Raw genomic sequence first — 23139 nt, 5'->3', positions numbered from 1 at the left:
AGTGCTTCTGCATTGGACTCTGACCTGGGTTAATATCTGGTTACATAGGAGTTCAGGGATTAATTGTTATAGTCATAGAGCATAGAAGGTAGAACAGTACAGCACAGGAACAGGCCCTTCGGCCCTCAATACTGTGCTGAACCAATTAAATTAGTCATCAAATGGCCAACTAAACTAATATCTTCTGTCTACACAATGTTCATATCCTTCCTCTTTCCTCACACTCATGTGCTTTATCCAAAGTCTCCTATAAGTCCCTAATGTTGAGTATGATGTTCTCCTAAGGCAGGGGTTCCCAACCTTTTTTTCATGCCATGGACCCCAGGTTAGGAGCCCCTGTTCTAAGGGTTTATTCCCTCAATGAACACCCTTGCATGTCTGTGTTTGACATGGGGAGGCCGGTGCACAAATCATTATTACACATAATAAAATCGTAGAGACTTCTGGCCCATCATTTCCATGTTAGGCAACATTGTAACTTAGATTAATTAATTTTCTTTGTTTTATTTATTGAGATACAATGTGGAATAGGCCCTTCTGGCCCTTCGAGCCACGTCACCCAGCTACCCCCGATTTAACCCTAGCCTAATCATGGGACAATTTACAATGACCAATTAACCTACCAGCTGGTACACCTTTGGACTGTGGGAGGAAACCAGAGAGCCAGAGGAAACCTACACGGTCACAGGGAGAACGTACAAACTACTTACAGTGACAGGAACTGAACCTGGGTCGCTGGTACTGTAAAGCGTTGTGTGAACCACTATACTACCATGCCACCTCAAGTGCTTTAAGGGCATTTTTCTATCCATAGCCCCACCGGTTATGACTCTTTAAGTGCGCATCCGGTTATGTGCTGGAAGTTTTTACCTTCACCACTCCTTCGGGTAGTTAGTTCTGGTTTAGATGGAGTCACGGAGTCGTATAGCATGGAAGAGTGGAGTTGGGTAGGGGATATCCCTCGAACTATGAAAGGGATATCACTTCAGGAAGCTATTTAATGGCAATGGTGTTTATGTTTATTTCTGGATTATTTTTCTCTCTTTTTTGAAGTTTGCAATAAGTAATGCACTAACCAAGAATGTAAAGATTTTTGTACTATTTCTTCCATTTGTATTTATTTTTATCATGAAAATATCTATTTTTGAAATACAGAAAAAAAATCAACTTTATTGTCTCTGACCAATGTTGTGAAATGTGTTGTTTTGCTACAGCAGTGCAGTGCAAGACATTAAGAGCTTAAGCAGACAGAGTCTATACTCTTGGAGATCAAAGAAGTGGAGGGTGATCTTAATTAAATATACAAGGGTTGACAGACACAAGAGATTCTGCAGATGCTGTAAATCTTAAGCAACGCACACTAAATGCTGGAGGAGCACAACAGGTCAGGCAGCATCTATGGAGTGAAATGTACAGTGAATGCTTTGGACTGAGACCCTTAGAGTCTTGGGCTGAAACGTCGACTGTTCATTTCCCTCCAGAGTAAAGATTAAAGATTAGTTTTACTTGTCACGTGTGCGTCAAAACATACAGTGAAATATATCATTTGTGTCAACGAGGACGTGCTGAGGGCAGCAAGTGTCGCACTCTCCCAGCACCAACAGAGCATGCTCACAACTCACTAACCTTCATTGTACATCTTTGTAATGTGGGAGGAAACAGGAGCACCTGGAGGAAACCCACACTGGCACACGGTAACTGCACAAATTCCTTACAGACAGCGGCAGGAATTGAACCCCGATCTTGCTATCACTGGCACTGTAAAGCATTACGCTACGCACTTCACTATCATGTCACCCCATGTTTGCTGCTCAACTTGCTCACTTCCTCTGACGTTTTGAATGAGAAGATATGGAATTGATGCCTCACCTAGGCCAACATATCTTCTGTGCGAGCCCTGAGGAAGAGTCCCTGACTGACAACCTGAACTGGTTTCTCTTTCCTCTGACATTGCTTGACTGGCTGAATTCAAACAGCAGTTTATGTATTTTTTTATTTCGAGATACAGCAGAGTAACAGACCCTTCCGGCCCAATTACACCCCCGTGACCAATTAACCTACTTAACGGAACGTACTTGGAACGTGGGCCTCAGACAATCTGTCCTCGAGGAAACTCGTATGGTCACGAGAAGAACATACAGACTTCTTACAGGCAGCAGCAGGAATTGAACCAGGGTCACTGGCTCTGTAGTAGCATTACACTACAGTGAGAGTAAGAGTTCGGCATGGACTAGAAGGGCCGAGATGGCCTGTTTCCGTGCCGTAATTGTTACATGGTTACACTAACTTCTACACTATGGTGCCGCCTCAAATTTTCTGTTTTTGCTTCAAATTCCAGCTTCCGAAGTTTTATTTCTTTTCTGCGGCACTTGTCTTTCGAGTTCCCTGCAGAACTTGCATATGGACTTCCAGCAGTTTAGATACAGGATACCCATGTCTCCTACACTTTCCTTCTCACACTATGAAAAAAAAATCTGCTTTCCACTTTGTCCGCCCAGGTTGTCATGTTCCACACTTTTCCACATCATTTTCCTAAAAGGTCGGCCTTATTTGCTGCGTGACTGGTTAGTAATTTGAATCAAAGGTGGTGACAAATCTGCATATTGGGGGGAATTTGAAAATTTGGTTGACTGGTGCCACAACAACCTTTCCCTCAACGTCAGCAAAACCAAACAGCTGATTATTGAGCTCAGGTGAGGAAACTGGAGATCCATGAGCACGTCCTCATTAGGGGATTGGAGGTGAAGAGGGTCAGCAACTTCAAATTCTTTGGCGTTATCGTATAAAAGGATCTGTCCTGGGATCAGCACGTGAGTGCCATCACAAAGACGGCCTGACAGCGCGACTACTTTCTTAAGCGTTTGTGTTTGTGTAAACTTTGACAAACATCTGTAGATGCAGAGGGGACAGTACCCTAACTGACTGGATCACGGTCTGGGATGGAAACACCCATGCCCAGAAACAGAAAAGGCCACAGAAAGTGGTGGACACAGCCCAGTCCACCACAGGAAAAGCCCTCTGCACCACTGAACACATTTACAAGGAGGGCTACCACAAGAAAGCAGCATCTATCATCAAGGACCCCACGATCTAGGCCATGCTCTTTCTCAATACTGTCATCGGGCAGGACGTACAGAAGCCTTGGGTCCCACACCGTCAGGTTCAGGAACAATTATTACCCTTCAACCATCAGGCCGCTGAACCAGTGTGGATAAGTTCACTCACAGCAACACGGAACTGATTCAACAACCTACAGACTCACTCTACAACCCAAGCTCTCAGTTTTACTTCCTTGTTTTCACTTGCACAAAGTGTCTCCTTTTATACGGTGATAGTTAGTCAGTCTTTGTCTGTGCATAGTTTTTCCATAAATTCTATTGTATTTCTTTATTTTCCTGTAAGTGCCTGCAAGAAATGAAGCTGAAGGTTGTATATGGTGACATACGTATACTATAAGATATAGGAACAGAATTAGGCCATTTGGCCAATCGTATCTGCTATCCCATTTCATCCTGACTGATCCATTTCCCTCTCAGTCCAGTTTCCTGCCTTCTCCCCCTATCCATTCATGTCCTAGCTAATCAAGAACCTATCAAACTCTGCTTTAAATATATATATACAGATTTGGCCTCCACGGCTGCCCGTGGCAACGAATTCCACAGATTCACCACTCTCAGGCTAAAGAAATTCCTCATCATCTCCATTCTAAATGGACGTCCCTCTATTCTGAGGCTGTACCATCTGGTCCTCGACTCCCCCACTATAGGAAACATCCTCTCAACATCCACCGTCTAGGCCTTTCAACATTGAATATTGTCCTTTGATAAATACATTTACTTTGACTCTAACTTTTGATCTTGTTGTGATCATCCAGAGCACCTCATTTAATCCCACTTCATCCTGTGCCTTTCAGAACCACATGTCGAAGTCTAATGAGAAAGCACGTGTAACAGCTGACTGAATAAATCCCAATCTCAAATATCTGTTTGCAGCTCGATTAAACTAGTGCAACATCTCCCATATGCAAGATAACCCAGCAAACTCTACATTATTTAATTTGTTCACTGATAACCAGAAAAAGCCAAATTGGTAGCGGCAGGCATGAGAGCCTATGCAGTGAGTCTTAGCTTGTCTGCTAAATCACAATGTTTGCCCAGTGCGTTACTGGACCGGGATGTGAGGTAATTTTGAGACGACCATAATGAGGTGTGATGTGGAATGTTCCTTGGGGCTGCCCTGGCCGTTGGCAAGATTACACACAGCCTTTAACAGAGACTGACGTTAGAGAGTTTGATGTGCTACATTGGTATCATCTTCAAAGCTAAGAAAGTGCTTGCATGTGAATGCAAAGCAGAAACCTCTCCCTCAGGACACTCCAAACAACCAATTAACTACTTTGAAGTGTAGACACTGCTTCCAACGTAGAAACATGGCAGGGTATTTGAGCTCAGCAAGCTTCCGCAAACACATAGGAGCAGAACTGGATCACTTGACCCATCGAGACTAGTCCGCCGTTCCATCTTCACTGATTTATTATCCCTCTCAACCCCATTCTCCTGCCTTCTCCCCAAAACCTTTGATGCTCTTACTAATCAAGAACCTACCAACCACTCAATGACTTGGCCTCCTCCGCAGCAGTCTCTGGCAATGAATTCGACAGATTCATCACCTTTACAGATGAGGTAAAGAAATTCCACCTCATCTCTGTTCTTGTGTTCTGTGGCAGTGCCCCCCTGATCCTGGACTCACTAACTATTGGAAACACATCCTCTCAAAATCCACCCAGTCTTGGCCTTTCAATACTTGATAGGTTTTAATGAGATGCCCCCCCCCATTCTTCTAAACTCCAGCAAGTATTGGCAGAGAGCCGTCAAACACTCCTCATAGGTTAACCCTTTCACTCCCAGGATCATTCTCGTGAATCTCCTCTGGACCCTCTCCAATTCCAGCACATTCTTTCTTAGATACGGGGCCCAAAACTGCTCGCAATACTCCACATGCGACCTGAGCAATGCCTTATAAAGCCTCAACATCGCATCCTTCATTTTCCATTCTAGTCCTCTCTAACACAGTATTTGTCTCCCTTATCACCAGCTACACCTGCAAGTTAAAGCAGTATAGAAGAAGAAGAAGAAAGCCCTTAACTCCAAGTGGAGTCATCGGGACACCGTCATGATGTCATTCTTTTATCAGGCTTTCTTATTTTTACGTGGCTGAGTTGCTAGCTCGACGCTCAACCCAGCACGGATGGAAAGCGTGCAAGGGAGCCAGCTGGATTCGAACTCGGGAGCCTTTGCTCCAAAGTCCAGCGCTGATGCCACTACGCCACCAGCCGGCTATAATGCAGTATAGGACCAGAATACAAGATTTTTTTGGATTGGATGGGGACTAAATACTAATCAATAATTATGTACCTCATCCAAGAATGTTGCTGTGCCTTCCATCCACAGTTTTAATACCTCGCTCCAGAGTAGCACATATTACTTTCTCCATTTTGCAGGACTTTAAACCAATTGTCAGCAGTTTGTCCAATTCAGAATGATTTTCCCAATCATTCAAAGTCAAAGTAAATTTATTATCAATGTGAGTATACATTCAATGGCCACTTTATTAGGTACACCTGTATGCTTGCTCGTTAATGCTAATATCTAATCAGCCAATCATATGGCAGCAACTCAATGCATAAAAGCGCACAGACATGATCAAGAGGTTCATTTGTTGGTCAGATCAATCATCAGGATGGGAAGAAATGTGATCTAAGTGACTTTGTGGTCTAAGTGAATGTTTGTTGGTGCCAGATGGGGTGGTTTGAGTATCTCAGAAACTGCTGATCCCCTGGAATTTTCACGCACAACAGTCGCTGGAGTTTACAGACAGTGGACAATTCCAAATCATTGTGAATCTTTGCACACAGTTGCTTGAGAGTATTGATTGACATACTTCTGACACCATGACGAGATGACAATCCTCAGAGAAGATCAAGCACCACCACCTCATAGATTCATAAAGTGATAGAGCAATACAGAATGGATACAGGCCATTCAGCCCAACGAGTCCATGCCGACCACAATGCCCACCCCTCCAGGGAACTCTTCAGCATGTGGAAGAGTCTGCAGTTCCCTCTTTGGCTTCATCAGCTCCCTCAGAATCCACGAAACTGGAATAAAAATCACCCTCAATCCCAGAGCATGGTCGAAGAATAGCCCAGAAATTTGAAAGTATAAAAAAAGCAGAACAGACAATAAATGCTCAGTAGTATGTTCAGATGTACCATGGGACGCATTCTAACTGATTGCATCTCGTTTGGTATGGAGGAGCCGAGCAAAGGATCGGAAAAGGCTGCAGCGGGTTTGTAGGCCCTTACTCAGCTCCATCATGGGTACGAGCCTCTGCAGCACCGAGTACACCTTCAAACAGCAATGCCTCAAAAGGCAGTATCTATCATTAAAGACTCCCATAACCCAGGTCATGCCCTCTTCTCATTACTACCATCGGAGAGGAGCTACAGGAGACTGACGTAGGTATCAGAGCAGCTTCGTCCCCCCACCGCTGATCAGATTTTTGACAGACAATGAACCAACTGATAAACTCTGCCTCACTATTTTTTCTCTCTTTCTGCACTATTTATTAATTTAATTTGAATGTATATTTCTTATTGTTAAGTTATAGCATATTTTATATATTGCATTGTAATGCTGCCGCAAAACAACAAATTTCAGGACATACGTCAGCGGTATTATACCTGATTCTGGTTCAGGTCGGACAGTATCCATAGGCAATTCAGTCTGGATGTCAGAATGTTTGGAGTCTATTTCAGACTTCCAACATCTGCCTTTTCCAATATTCGCACTTTCCGAAGGAGCTGGTTCTGTGACAATCTGCGACAAACCTTCTTTCAGGGTGTTTTTTTTAGATAACCGCAATTTTGTTTTAGGTAAATTTCACTAACAAGTTTACTCTTTATATGCACTATTTAGTAAGCCTTGTCAATAAGGACCTCAAGGATTACATTAGGAAATTTTAAACCTGCCGCCTGGTTTGTAAATGAACCACCTGTGATTTTCTGCTCCCAATAACTTGTAAACTAATCTCTCTGCTCCGTTTAATTAAGCCTCGGGCTGTTGTCTAAACACTGGTGTTGTTACGGTGGACAGTTAAGTGATTTTTTTAAAGCTCAGTAGGTTTGCCTTAAGAACTAAGAACATTCAAACTTTCTTCTTTGACAACAAATCAGCTGGAACACCACAAGTGTTAATCCCCCCAGAAAAAACCTTGAGTAAAAAGTCATTTGCGATAAAGGATGGAAGTGAGGAGGAATTCTTTAGAACACAACATCGGCAACGATTGCAAAGCAAGTACACGTTAATCCCTGCCTCTTCATTCCCACTGGCTTTGCCCACTTCCCTGATTCCTTCAATGGTTTCTTTTATTTTACGAATCAAGAATAAAATTCTGAACTTTCCTAAGGCAAAGTGTTTCTTTCGAACTCCCTGGTTGCTCCAACAGGTCTGGAAAGCTGAATTAACTAAATATTTTACGTAAGGCAGGTCCTTTGAAGAGGACAAAAGCCTTTCTATTCTATATCCACAGTCTCTTGTATCAGCCTTTCGATTCTCTTCCTCTTGTAGTTCCATAGATATATTAAAGGTTTGGCCAAATGTAAACTGGAAGGGTAAGCATTTTGCTTTATCCCACAGCCTACTAAATATATTTTCTTGCAGATTTGTTGGTTGAAATAGAACTTGCAGTCCAACTCTATTGGATAGAAGATCTACATTTATATGCTGCCTTTATATATATATATAATTTATTTATTTATATTATTTAGAGCAGAGGTTCCCAACTTTTTTTATGCCATGGACCCATACCCTTAACTGAGGGGGCCGTGGACCCCAAGTTGGAAACCCCTGATTTAGCAATAGATTGCAGAAAAGGCCCTTCTGGCCTTTCAATTTTCATGCCAGCAGCCCACCAGTTTAACTCTAGCCGAAGCACGGGACAACTTATAATGGGCAACTAACCAACCAACTGGTCCATCTTTGAACTGTGGGAGGAAACCAGAGCACCCAGAGGAAACCCACACGTTCACCAGGAGGATGTACAAACTCCGTACCTAGGCATCAGAAATGAACTCTGAATTCCGATACCCTGAACTGTAATAATGTCACACTAACCATTATGCTACCATTGTAACACAGACAAAAAATGCTTGTGAACGCAGCAGGCCAGGCAGCATCTATAGGAAGAGGTACAGTCGATGTTTCAGGCCGAGACACTTCGTCAGGACATACTGACGAAGGGTCTCGGCCTGAAACATCGACTGTACCTGTTCCTATAGATGCTGCCTGGCCTGCTGCGTTCACCAGCATTTTTTGTGTGTGTTGCTTGAAATTCCAGCATCTGCAGATTTCCTCACGTATGTTACCATTGTTCCATCTCAGCTGTTTACTTGGTTTTTTAGAAGGTCTTTGACAAGCTGCTGCACATGAGACTGCTCAACAAGTTAGCAGGTGGTATTACAGGAAGATACTGGCATGGAGAGAGATTGGCTGACTGGCAGGTGGCAAAGAATAGGAATAAAGGGGGCCTTTTCTGGCTGGCTGTTGGTGACTACTGGTGTTCCTCAGGGGTCCTTTTACAGTCTGTTACTTTTCACATTACATATTAATGATCTGGGTAACAGAATTGATGGCTTTGGTGACCAAGTTTGCAGATGATATAAAGGTAGGTGGATGAGCAGGTAGTGTTGAGTCTGCAGAAGGACTTAGACAGATTAGGAGAATGGACAAGAAATAGTTTATGGAGTACAGTGTAGGGAAGAGTATGGCCATGCACTTTGGTAGAAGGAATAAACGTGGGAGATCAAGTGCAAGATTAATTTGGAGGTCGAGTCAGTAGAAAGGAAGGCAAACACAATGTTCACATTCATTTCAAGTGGACTAGAATATAAAAGCAAGTATACAATGCTGAGGCTTTGTAAGGCATTGGCCAGACAACTTTTGGAGTATTGTACGCAGTTTTTTGGTCCTAGATTTAGAAAGGATGTCCTGGCATTGGAGAGGGTCCAGAGGAGGTTTATGAGAACAATACCGGGAATGAAAGGGTTAACCTATGAGGAGCACTTGATGGCTCTGGGCCTGTACTCGCTGTGGTTTAGAAGATTGAAACCTACTTACTGAAGGGCCTAGATAATGTGAATGCGGAGAGGAGCCTGGGTTCAGGGGCACAGCTTCAGAATACAAGGATGTCCCTTCAGATCAGAGATGAGGAGGAATACCTTTAGCCAGAGGGTTGAGAGTCTGTAGAATTAATTAGCTGTGGAGGCCAAGTCATTGGGTATATTTAAAGCTGAGGCTGATAGGTTCCTGATTAGTAAGGGTGTCAAAGGTTATGGGTAGAATGCAGGAGCATGGGATTGGAGGGAAAATAAATCAGCCATGATGGAATGGGCCAAATGATTTAATCTCATGTTTTATGGTCTGTTGTGTCCCCTTCTGAAAAACTCACAATGTTTAACTTCCTACTCCTGTGTTGTAATATACAAAGGCATTGAGTTTATTGCTATGGCTATCTGCTCAGAATTTCTCCCCATTATCACGCTCACCCACATTCGCTTCCGTCTAATCCAGAAAGTGCAATCCGTTTGGCTAGATTCTTGGAACCCAGCAAGAAATGCTTGTTACAAAGCAGCCCTTGAACAGGTACTCTGTGGTGATGGTAAGGAGTGAGGCCTATGCCACCCTCAAAACAATCAACCTGTTTTAAGTGTCTCTGACATTCAGAAACATAGCAAACTATTAAAATATTGTAACAAAACACATAAATACCCATCTTAATAACTAAAACAAAAGCTTGTGTTTAATTAATTGTAATTAATTATAGTCATGCAAAGATACAGCAAGGAAATAGGCCCTTCAGCCCATCGAGTCCAAGCCATTCATCAACCTCCCGGTTACATTGATCCTCTTTATCTTCTTCCCAAGTTCTCAATTCCACAAAGCCCACCAGACGTATAGGTTAATGGGTCACATTGGGGTCATTGGGAGGTGTGGGCTAGTTGGGCCAGAATAGCCTGCTAGCATGCTGTACCTCCTGTCTGATGGTATTAGTATTATTATTAGTATTATTAGCGAGAAGAGAGCATGGCCTGGGTGGTGGGGGTCCTTGATGATGGATGCTGCTTTCCAGTGACTGCGCTTTGTGTAGTTCATACTGTGTTGTACTGTTCTATGTTTTATGTTCTACGATGGCCTGTTAGTCTCCCACCTAACACAATAACATTATTGGTGCAATACACACAATGTGCTGGAGGAGCTTAGCAGGTCAGACGGCATCTAGGAATGGGAATAAACAGTCAACACTTCGGGCCGAGACCCTTCATCAGGACTGGGCCCAAAATGTCAACTGCTTATTCCCATCCATAGTTGCTGCCTGACCTGCTGAGCTCCTCTAGCGCTTTGTGTGTATTGCTCTAGATCTCCAGCATCTGCAGCACCTCTTGTGTCTTTAAAAACGTAAACCCTGGGCCTCCTGTCCCATGATCCTCTCATATCCCTTTTGCCAATCACCTGTCCAGCTCTTGGCTCCATCCCTCCCCCTCCTGTCTTCTCCTATCATTTTGGATCTCCCCCTCCCCCTCCCCCCTCCCACTTTCAAATCTCTTACTAGCTCTTCCTTCAGTTAGTCCTGACGAAGGGTCTCGGCCCAAAACATCGACTGTACCTCTTCCTAGAGATGCTGCCTGGCCTGCTGCGTTCACCAGCAACTTTGATGTGTGTTACTTGTGTCTTTAACATTATTTTGTGCCTGCAGTCCCTGGAGAAGCTCAAACCATGTTACATCGAGATATGTGAACACTCTATTGAGAGGAAGTTTCGAACTAAGTGAGTATTTTGTACTTTTCAGGAAAGTATATCAGCAAGTCATTACTGTGAAATGATTTGTATTTGCGTTGTAGCTAATCTAAAGCTCTGACTGGAGTAAATCTCATAACCTGTCAGCAATAAAGCCAGTTTAAGACCTGAGATGATGATAATATTGCACAGGACACCTATTATGAGTGGACACTGTGTAGGCTTCACTGCACAGTTTCAGATCATGGCTGTAAACCTTTAAGGAACAGACAGATGTTTCAGGCTTTATATCAGAAGGCTGATTTGTGTTAGTTAAAGGAAGTGACCGTAAAAATTTTATATTGTCGGATATTCCTCTGAAGTGTAGTCTGATTCAGTAATCCTTGCAAACATAACTGCTGTTATACTATCCATTGTTTCTTCCTGTTTCGGTCAGAAACATCTGTTGTTTAATATCTACAGCTGATTTATTATCTATAGGGTGCTTATCTTGCTTCAGAGTTGACCCTGTCCTTTTTTACAACAAATCAGTATTCCACTATTTACTTATTCATTGTCCTAACAAGCATCTCTTTATCTCTCTATTGCTCTACATGCCCCTTCATTTCCTTCGTTGTGTGCAAACACTGTTTAATTGTTTTATTGTAACTAATTAATTATCATCACATAGGTTTCACTGCAGCTCCGTCCACTTTGCTGTTCACATTAAGTGTGTCTCAAGTGCTCTGGTCAGCAAATGATAGAAAAATACACGGCGTTTGGCCAGCTCGGGTCTTTTTTATCGTATTTCCTCTTGTATGGAGTGGGCACTGGGGTCAGCCGGGATTTATTAACCCTTTGTTTGAAGTTGTCTCTGAAAAAGAGGCCTCTGCGCTGGTTGTGTGTAAGTTGCCCTCTTGCATGTTGCAATAGAATTGGTCAAGGGCCCTCACCACCCAGGACATGCTCTCTTCTCGCTGCTGCCATCAGGAAGGAGGTACAGGAGCCTCAGGACCCACACCACCAGGTTCAGGAACGGTAATTACCTCTGAACCATCAGGCTCCTGAACCAGAGGGGCTAACCATTCACCCCGACTCTGAACTGGAACCACAGCCTATGGACTCACTTTCAAGGACTCCACAACCCATGTTCTTAATATTTATTGTTTATTTATTTATTTTCTCTTTTTGTATTCACACAATTTGTTGTCTTTTGCACATTGGTTGTTTGTCTTTGTCGCATGCAGTATTTCATTGATTCTATTGTATTTCCTTGTATTTACTGTGAATGCCTGCAAGAAAGCGAATCTCAAGGTAGTATTTGGTGACATATATCAACGCTGATAATATTGTTGAACTTCCGTGCTTTTATTTTACATCAGTTGTGTCAAGGAAGCCTCAGCTGTGAAACAATAACACCGCAGATAATTTTATTCCTTTCTAACGCTTCTCAAAGCAGAGTGAATGACAGTGGAGTTTAAATAATCAAAATGCCCTCATGTTGCAGACATCACTAATGTTATCGCTGTCTTGAATTTTGATGAACCTCTTCTCCTTGAATCTGCTTTTCCCCTTGTCTTGGTTATTTAGTTTATTCCCTTGTATCTGTTCATTAGCCAAAAGTTGCCATTTATGTCAATTTTTGTTTTGTGACATTTGATGAAAGAATTTATGAAAAATCAAATTATTGCTTGTGGCAGGGAATTAAAACAATTTTTCATTTAAGAGCAAAGAATCTTACTACCTTTGGGATTTCTATAATTCTTTTTGTATTCCCTTCCCTCTTTACAACATTAGGCTGCACAGCACATATAATGGCTTCAATTTCTCCCTAATCTGCGCTGAAACACAGAAATCGGATCATAAATTATTGAGGCTTGGAAATAAGAAGGCGCGGCAAAGGCTGCAGAAAATTCGAAACCCCAGGAGCAGAAACAACTAGGAAAATGCAAGTCTTTTCTTCATTAAGTGGAGTCACATTCAAGGGTGAGGTTTTGAGCTTCGCGGCAACTCTTTAACCCTTGCCAATATTTTCCTGTTACGCTGCCGCTCGTAATTTGCGGCATTTGCCCGTTAAGTAACCAAGAAGCAGCGAGCCAGTATCAGGGTGTTATTGTGAGGCCCAGTGTTACTTTGAACGCTGTGTTGCAAAATTGTCACCTAGATGAAGATAATAATGAACACAACATCAAATTAAACCCTAACTGACTTAAGCGGCTGGTTGGAGTACAGTTACCAAGACAAGCAAAGACCCTGACTTGCATGTAGTGGATGATTTATGTTGGTGTGCACTATTATGGACTAAAAAAAAGATAAACTGCTTGATTGCAAACATGTATTTGTTAACTGTCCGTCCATCACTAACAATGTGGCTACAAATTACGGAGAAGAAATCGCATAGAACTCAGGCAAAATTTTGCATGTCACAGAGCCATAGTGTCACATAGTGCAGCACAGAGCACTACACACAAAATGCTGGGGGAACTCAGCAGGTCAGACAGCATCTGTGGAAATGAATAAACAGTCGGCGTTTTGAACTGAGGCCCTTCTTCAGGACTGGAAAGGAAAGGAGATGAAGTCAACCTTCTCTGGCCAACCGAGACGTCCATCTAAGTTAGTTCCTTTCACCTGCATTTGGCCCACATCCTCTAATACAGGGGTTCCCAACTTGGGGTCCATGGACCCCTTGCTTAGTGGTATTGGTCTATGGCAAACAATACTTGGGAAACCCTTCTCTAGAACCTTCTGATCCATGTACCTGTCTTACTTATGGCCCGTTATGCTGCTGGCATTTAGGGTAGCAATGAAGGTCCTCCATCTTTGTCTGCATAGAAGGATTCTTCATTGCTGTTTCTGTCACACATTTTTTTGTTAGCCCTGTGCTGAACGCCTGAACTCGGAGGACCGGGGGACCTCTGTTTGTCTGCCCTCTACCCTTTGTTTAGCATGGGTGACCTTACCAAGAGCCAACGCACAGGGTCCTGACTTCAGACAACATGCTCCCCAGGTTACAGAGGCACACAAGCTTCCAAACCCAATGACAAGGTTGTGATCCTCTTGGAGCATGTACCTGTCTAAATATCTTTTAAATGTTATTGTTATTCTTGCCTCGACCAAAGATGCCTCTTCTAAATCCGCTAACGGGGTAAGGAGACCATTCAGCATTTTCTTCCAATCACAACACTGAGGACCCCGTCAAATCCAAATTCAAGTTTATTGTCATCTGACTGTACACATATACAACCAAATGAGACAACGTTCCTCCGGAACACGGCACAGCTACAGAACATATATCACACACAGCATATAAAGCAAATTATTACCATAAATAAGTAAATAAAATATCATTCATAGTGCATCTGGTACACAGCACAGGTAACAGTAAACAGCTCACTGTCCCAGTGATGAGACCTTGGCTGTGACAGGGTATTCATTAGTCTCACAGCCTGAGGGAAGAAGCTGTTACCCAGTATGGTAGACCTAGTCCTGATGCTCCTGTACCTCCTTCCTGATGATAGTGGGTCAAAGAGATTGTAGGATGGGTGGTAGAGATCCTCAACACTGCTTCAAGCCCTTCATCTACAACGCTGCCGGTAAATGTCACAAATAGTGGGAGTGGAGACCCCCCAGGGTTCTCACGGCAGTTCTGACCATCTGTACTATTGCACAGTCACAGATACTTTGCTCAAGCAGTGTGGTGGTTTGAATTCTCAATATCAGAGAAGACAAAGAAACTGATTTGGCCAACAGATTCCTCCCATCACAATATGAACTTCCAATTCAGCAACACCTGCTTCCCATCAAAATGAACCCTAGTTTTCCACTATCTTCACCATGCAAGCTCCTAGTACCCATAAATCGTTTAACACTCTTGCTCACCTGAAGGTTGCTTCAGCCAGTTTCTGTTTTGTCTGCTGGGCTCAGCCATTTTTATACCATGGTCATTCAAGCTGGAGATGATTGTGCAGATATTGCAGAAGGTAACATTCACCTCCTGGCAAAGGTTGGCATCTCTGAATGCAAAATTATGCTGATTTGATAAAAATGTATTATTTTGGTACAGTTACTTCTCCGAGGATTGTCAGCTTGTTGCGGCAGAGAGGCTTGAGAGTTCCTGAGGTCCTAAGAACGATGCCAAGTGGAGTTTAGCTCTTGGTAGGGTTGCCAGTGGTGGTAAGGTCAAGGGGAATGTTCCAAACAAAGAGCAATCTAACCAAAACCTCAGCAGTGGAGCTGGCAGAAGATGATGACAGATCACAACAGCAGAGAAGACGGAGGAAGGCTGCTGCCGTGAAGGGTCCCCAGTTGTCTTGCACTCCATGTCACTGGACCCTGTCCCCGATCTGTCAAGGACTGTGGGGTGACTGCCCGCGCATCAGCCTCCCCACCTCAAACAGTGTCATGCACAGGCCTTCCCCATTAAGGGAACAACCCTTTGGAAGAACATCAAATTTGGCTGGAGTGATCGCACCCTACCTACTACATTGATATGTATTTTAAACAGGCCATGAACACTTTAGCCAAAAAATTCATTCGGACAGCATCACTGAAACTGAAACAAAAGATCTCGCATTCAATCAAGACACATAAAAGTTGCTGGCAAACGCAGCAGGCCAGGTAGCATCTCTAGGAAGAGGTACAGTCGACGTTTATGTGTGTTGCTTGAAATTCCAGCATCTGCAGGGTTCCTCATGTTTGCATTAATCTCACATTCAATGACTGATTGAGCGCCTCATAATTCATGAAGCAATCTGAAATTTCTACAAGACATTTTCAGTAATGTTATAATAAATAAATGATAACCAGACCACCAAACTGTCTGTGCTACCTATTTTTTTTTGTACGTTGGGAGAGTGGGGGTTTAATGATTTTCTTTGAATAGGTTCCATGGTTTACTTTGGTGTTCTTTGTTTCGTGGCTGTCTGTGGGAAGACAAATCTCAGGGTTGTATACTGCCTTTGATTTATTATCAAAGTATATTTATTATACTTTGATAATAAATATACTTTGAATCTTTGAATTTTGAATCACTTTCATTCATATTGTATATAATGTAAGCAGCAGCATTTTGAAAGTTAATTGGCTTATATTATTCAAGGTGTTTCCCAAAACAGGCACTCAAACTAAACACCATCGAGACAAATTATTACCGAGTGGATAGAGGAAAAGATTCAAGGATGTCCTTGTCATGGCTGAAGCAGTGGCTTGACAACTATAAATAATGAGGTGTTTGTTTAGCACGTTCACTGGAATTCTTGTGAAAACATCTCCTTTGTCGCAATACCTATTAAAAAGGAAGCAATCGTTCTCCTGTAAAGTGTCATTTAAAATACTCTGCACTCTAACCACCAGGACAGTATTTCATTTTATGATTACAAACATTGTAATTAGTCAGAGTGGTAATATCTGGGCACTGGAATGATTTTTGTTACACTTTTGTAAACTAGCATTTGAGCCCTGAACAAATTATTTCAAAAGATAATGTCCCCAATATACTTCTTGTGCCAGCAGTTCATGGGCACTGCATGTTCTTTCTTGTTCTGGAGGATTGGAGGATTATAGCTGACCGTGCACAAGGCACACTAACAAACCTTCGGCAGGCACAGATAACAAACGTGACATGACACGACTGATAAAAGATTGATTTCGAATTCTGCACTGCCTTCCTGTTCCATTTCCGGACTCCTCTGAGCACGTCAGAGCCGGTTGTGAGAGTTGGCCCAGAGGTCAAACCCGTGATTGCCGAGTGCTGGGCTGAACTCTGAAGTTGGAGGCCTGAGGTCTGCGAGTCTGAATATCCGGGGACCAGGACTGCGGGCTCAGAGGTGGCCTGCCTTGGGGTTGGACGTCTGTCTGGATGTGTGAATGGGAGGATGGGTGGGACGGGAAAGGGGTTTGCTTTGCTGCTGCGTGCTCTTCTGAGGAACATGGTGGTCATGGTACATTGGCATCAGAATGTGCAGTGATGCTTGTGGGCTGCTCCCGGCACATCCTTCGGTGTGCCAGCTGTTAGTACAATTGACGCATTTCACTGATAAATTAATGTGAATCTGAGTTACAGTGGAAACCCGGAAGCCACTGTGCAATTAGCAAGTTCCAAGATCAATGAGCTATTGATCAGAATTGTGATGAACCTCTTGACCACGTCTGCATGCTTTTATGATTCGAGATGCTGCCACATGTTTGGCTGATTAGATATCTACATTAACTAGCAGGTGTACAGGTATACCAAATAAAGTGGCCACAGATTGTATATCAAAATAAACATTATTCATAATAAAAATATTTATAAGAATAATGTTTTTCATTCTTGCATTCATAGGCAATACGTTACGTAGTACTCTATTACATGTGTTGGCATGTGGCCAAGCGGTTAAGGCGTTTGTCTAGTGATCCGAAGGTCGCTAGTTCGAGCCTTGGCTGAGGCAGCGTGTTGTGTCCTTGAGCAAGGCACTTGACCACACATTGCTCTGCGACAACACCAGTGCCAAGCTGTATGGATCTTAGTGCCCTTCCCTTGGACAACATCGGTGGCGTGGAGAGGGGAGACTTGCAGCATGGGCAACTGCCAGTCTTCCATGCAACCTTGCTCAGGCCTGCACCCTGGAAACCTTCCGAGGCGCAAATCCATGGTCTCACGAGACTAACAGATGTCTAATTCTATTACATAATAGGTCTTCTGCCACTCAAGTGGCCCCCGGTGGGATGGTACACGACTATAATAATTGAGGGGCTTCCTCACCCAACCCAGCCCCACCCTCTCCGGTAGTGGAAGAACTGTGGCAATTCCCCACCGGGCCCTTGCGGTGGCTGCACCGAGCTTCAGTGCGTCCCTCAGCACGTACTCCTGCAGCCCGGATTGTGGCAGCCAGTGGCATTCCTCCACAGACAGCTCGATGTGCTGGCAGACCAACAGGTTTCAGGCAGATCAAAGGGGTACCTAAGAGACTGTCCTTGCAGTCTCTGCTTCTTCTCGTAGCCGCAAGAACTGGCCTGTTGAGCCAGGACAGAACACATACTAAGTTTGTCTGCCACTTCTTTGTTCTCCCATTGCTACCTTTCCATTGTCATTTTCCAGCGGTCTGATATCCGCTCTCGAGACTGTGTGTAAAGGTAACCACATGCTGAACGAATGCACACATGGGTAACTTAGGCCCCTCAACACTGGAGTGGAAGCAGGTCACTCCTGATCCCCCAGAGACTGTCTCAGAAGAAGAAATATTCCTCAGGATACTGAGGAGAAGCAACTCACCAGATGCTCTTCTTTGAAACCATTCATCTGAATTAGCGTATGGGGCCGTGGGTTAACTTCTCATCTGACTTCTCACTGAATTTGGGGAAAAGATACTGTACCGATTCTATTCTATCTACAATATGCCTCTCATTAACTTCTGCCAGGTCTCCCTCAGCCTTGGACACTCCAGAGAAAACAACCCGAGGCTGTCCAAACTCTCCTCAAAGCACGCATTGTCCAACCCCGGTAAACCTCTTCCGTGCCCTCTTTCAAATCTTCCACATCCTTTTTGTAATGGGGGAACTTCTGAGCTGTGGCTGAACCACGACCTTCGAAGGGGTGTGGGTTTGGAAACGCAGCCAGCCCCACCTTGGCGGCAGCACTTGGGGCAACTTTGTCTCAGATCAACTGCTTTTCCCCACCAGGTCCCCCAGTGCCATCCCATCCGTCAGCTCATTTTCCATCTTGATGCTAACATTGGATCCCAGCACTCAACTAAGTTATATGCGTGTTTTCATATTGTGGAGATAATATACTATTTGATTCGATTAATTTCATGGACTGTCAAAGTTTGCTGTATAAAACAGCATCGGTATTGGGGAGCGTGAAACTAGCAGGTTGTTGGAAAGAACTGACTGGATTCACAATGTCCCTCAAGACAGGAAATCAGAACCGGATTCAGATTTATTTATTACACGTACATCGAAACCTACAGTGAAACGCATCGTTTGTGTTAACAACCAGCACACCCAAAGATGTGCTGAAGGCAGCCCGCGAGTGTCTGCTGTTATTATCAGAGGTAGCGTATCCTTGGAACTCTGCACCCTGCTCTATGGAGCTTAGATCATTGAAAATGTTCAAGGCGAGGGTTTCTTAGAGCACCAAGAACAGATAACGAATTCATGTTGAGAATAGATATTAGATTAGTCATGAACTTATTGAATGGTTGAGCAGGCTGAAGGGGTTGTGTGGCCTACTCCTCCTCCTGCTTCTCACAGTGACCTGCGAAAGGTCTACATATGACTCCTGACCCACCAATATGGTTTACTCTTAATTCATTCACTCATTCAATATGATGTGGTCAATCATGGTCCTTGGCAAGTTTTTCTACAGAAGTGGCTTGTGAATACCCTCTTCTGGGCAATGTCTCTACAAGACGGGTGACCCCAGCCATTATCGATACTCCTCAGAGATTGTCTGCCTGGCGTCAGTGGGGTTTGTGATATGCACTACCTGCTCATACATCCATCCAACACCTGACCCCATGGTTTCACGTTACCCCGATATGGGGGCTAAGCAGGTGCTACACCTTGCACAAGGGTGACCTGCAGGCTAGTGGAGGGAAGGAGCCCCTTACACCTCCTTTGGTAGAGACATATCTCCACCCTGCCATCCATTACTCCTAATGTCCCACTGAAACAGCCCAAGGATCTAGAAAATAGAACACAACAGCACAGTACACGCCATTCGGCCTATGATCTTGTGCCGAGCTTTTAACCTACTCTAAGATCAGACTAATCCTTCTGTTCCTACAAAGCTCTGTTTTTCTGCCATCTATATGCCTGTTTAAGAGCTGCTTAAATGTCCCTAATGTCCCCAAGGAAGCCACTACGTCTAACTAAAAAATGCACAAGAAGTGCTGGTTATGCATCTGATGAAGGGCCTCAGCCCGTAACATCGACTGTTTATTCCTCTCCATAGATGCTGCCTGACCTGCTGAGTGTGTGTGTGTTGCTCTAGATCAGGGGTTCCTGACCTTTTGATGCCAGGGACCCCAATCATTAACTGAGTAGTCTATGGACCCCAGGCTGGGAACCCCTGCTCTAGGTTTACATCATCTGCAGAATCTCCTGGGTTTAGGTTTGGTGTCTATATCCTGTCGCTGAACAAACAAATATATACTTTGCCCGTTTTGTTAAACATGTTCTTATCCCACTTTTTACAATCCCTTATAATGGACCTCTCTCCCCGCAGCTCTGACCGACAATATTCTACCACCATTAATTTCACATTCCATTATTGTCCTGTTGTAATGGCCATTTGACCAACTTCTTTACTCCCCTGTTTTCCTTTTGTCAGCTTTTCTAATCCGAAGATTTTCTCCCCCCCCTCATTAGCTCTAACTCCGAGGAACGCTCAAAGGAAGCCTGTGTGCGACACTCTTGCCTTAGCAACCTCGCCTCCCCGGGAAAGCCAGGACAATCTCTTATGTACCAAGAAAGCCTTTGAGAGGCTGGCAGCGAAATAAATCCTCCTTTATGGAACAAGATAGATTAGCGGGAAGCACTGGACTGAGGATTTAACCTTACCTCCCACCCCCCACCCCCCCCCCCAGCTTTCTGTTCCTGGACTAGTCACTCAGACCCCTGCTGTTGTTTGCAATCAAACAGAACAGGAGAGGTTCGGAACAATGCAACAGCGGCTTGTGGAAGAGCTACTCACTTTAATACTTTTCCAAGTTCAGAACCCAACAGAAATGGAGCTTAACCCATTAACTGCTACGTGCATGTTATATGTAGGAAAGGTGAGCATTGGGGATATGGTGCGGTGACTGTACTAACCCTCCAAGAACTATTTTTTTTAGACACTCGGTGGCCACTTTATTAAGTACCTCCTGTGCCTAATAAAGTGTTCACTGAGTGTATGTTCGTGGTCTTCTGCTGCTGTAGCCCATCCACTTTAAGGTTTGACGTGTTGTGCATTCAGAGATGCTCTTCTGCACACCACTGTTGTAACGTGTGGTTATCTGAGTTACTGTTGAGTTTTACCCCAGAACTGCCGCTCACTGAATTTTTTTTTGTACCATTCTCTCTATTATCAAGAATTGCATTGTACTGCTGCCACAAAGTTAAGAAATTTCACGCCATTTACTGGTGTTATTAAACCCGATTCTGATTCTCAAGGGAAGGGGTTCCCAACCTTTTTTATGCCATGGGCCAACACCATTAAGCAAGGGGTCCACGGACTCTATTTTGGGAACCCCCTGCTCTGGAGGCTGTTGTCCTAGGAGATCAGTAGTTTCTGAGGTACTCAAACCACCCCATCTGCCACCAACAATTATTCCACGGTCAGTATTTCTTCTCCATTCTGATGTTTGGTCTGAACAACAAGTGAACCTCTTGACCGTGTCTGCATGCTTTTATGCATTGAGTTGCTGCCACATAATTGGCTGATTAGATATTTGCACTAATGTACCTAATAAAGTGGCCACTGATTGTGTATCAAAAAACCATTCTTCATAATTTTAAAAATTACAATTGCTTATTACTTATTTACATGTACTTATTTAATTTCATTCTTACTGTGCATTCATCGACAATGTGTTACATAGTGTTCTATTATATTCCTTAAAACCAATAGTTCTGCCACTCTTGTAGAGGTACACAACTACAATAACTGAAGGGCTTCCTCACCCTCCCTCTCCAGTAGTGGAAGAACTCTCTACTGTGGCCATTCTTCACCAGGCCCTTGCAGTGGCTGCACCGAGCTTCAATGCGTCCCTCAGCACGTACTCCTGCAGCCCGGAATGTGCCAGTCGGCACACGATCAGCTCGATGTGCTGGCAGACCAAAGTGTACACAGAGATTGTCCTTGCAGTCTCTGCTCCTCCTCTCAGTCACAAGAACTGGCCCCTTGAACCAGAATGGCGGGCACAATGAAAACTGGGGAGGTTTCGTTCAGGTCTTTTGGAATTTGTTCACCTTTCAAGCCATCGTGATTGGATTGGCACAAAGCCACAGGCTTCCCACAATTCCTTATGACATGAGAAGAAGATTAAAGAAAAAGAAGGTTAGTTTTATTTGTCATGCGTACATTAGAGCATGCAGTGGAGTGTGCCAACACGGTCCGAGGATGTGCTGGGGACAGCCCCCCACCCCCCGAGTGTCACCACACTTCCAGCACTAACACAGCACGGCCACAACTCACTAACCCTAACCCCTACGTCTTTGGAATGTGGGAGGAAACTGGAGCACCCAGAGAAACTCACAAGGATGTACACCTCCTCTCTTGCCACCATTCAGGGCCCCAAACAGTCCTTCCAGGTGAGGCAACACTTCACTTGTGAGGCTGTTGGGGTCATCTATTGCATCCAGTGCTCCCGGTGCGGCCTCCTCTACATCGGTGAAACCCGACGCAGATTGGGGGATCGCTTCGTCGAGCACCTCCGCTCCGTCCACCACAACAGACAGGATCTCCCGGTAGTCACCCACTTCAACTCTGCTTCCCACTCCCATTCAGATATGTCCATACATGGCCTCCTCTACTGCCATGATGAGGCTAAACTCAGGTTGGAGAAGCAACACCTCATATACCGTCTAGGTAATCTCCAGCCCCTTGGTATGAACACTGAATTCTCCAACTTCCGGTAATTCCCTCCCCCTCTCTTCCTCCATCCCTATTTCACTCTGTCCCCTCCCCCAGCTGCCTATCACCTCCCTCACAGTTCCGCCTCCTTCTACTACCCATTGTTTTCCTGCCTATCACCTCCCTGCTTCCACTCCCCCACCCCTTTATCTTTCAAATTGCTGGTTTTTCAACTGAACCTACCAGCCTTCTACTTCCAACCCACCCCCACCTTCTTTACAGGGCCTCTGCCCCTTCCCTCTTCAGTCCTGACGAAGGGTTCCGGCCCGAAACGTCGTCTCATCGTTTCCACAAATGCTGCCCGACCTGCTGAGTTCCTCCAGTGTGTTGTGAGTGTTGCTTTGATCCCAGCATCTGCAGAATATTTTGTGTGTACAAACCCCTTCAAGCAGTGGCAGAAGTCGAACCCTGACCACTGGTGCTGAAAAGCTTCGTACTAACTGCTATGCTACTGTGCGGCCCTCGATGCAAGCTCATAAAACAACCTCAGCCTGAAATGTCAATTGTTTGTTCCCCTCCACAGAGAAATGCACAAAATTCTGGAGGATCTCAGCAGGTCAGGCAGCATTGCTGAAAATGAATGGAGAGTCAACGTTTTGGGCAGCAACCCTTCTTCAGGACTGAGAAGGAAGGGGGAAGATGTCAGAATAAAAAGGTGGAGGGGGGAGGGTAAGGAGGCTAGCCGTAAGGTGATAGATGAAGCCAGGT

At 44.3% G+C, this 23139-nt stretch overlaps 1 protein-coding gene and 1 long non-coding RNA gene across 2 annotated transcripts in view; one reads left to right on the top strand and one right to left on the bottom strand.

Moving 5' to 3' along the window:
- Positions 1 to 23139, bottom strand: part of LOC134360110 (LIM/homeobox protein LMX-1.2-like) — a 264136-nt gene that overhangs the window by 24356 nt on the left and 216641 nt on the right. The gene's annotated exons all lie outside the window — the stretch shown is intronic.
- Positions 10711 to 23139, top strand: part of LOC134360111 (uncharacterized) — a 39181-nt gene continuing 26752 nt past the window's right edge. The window contains exon 1 of the long non-coding RNA XR_010021255.1: positions 10711 to 10883. This is a non-coding gene — a long non-coding RNA (uncharacterized LOC134360111). The remainder of the gene's footprint in view (positions 10884 to 23139) is intronic.

Source organism: Mobula hypostoma, chromosome 21 (assembly GCF_963921235.1).
Source record: "Mobula hypostoma chromosome 21, sMobHyp1.1, whole genome shotgun sequence".
NCBI classification, from domain to species: domain Eukaryota; kingdom Metazoa; phylum Chordata; class Chondrichthyes; order Myliobatiformes; family Myliobatidae; genus Mobula; species Mobula hypostoma.
Note: the sequence above shows the minus strand (reverse complement) of the source record. Positions and strands in the feature narration are given on the sequence as shown.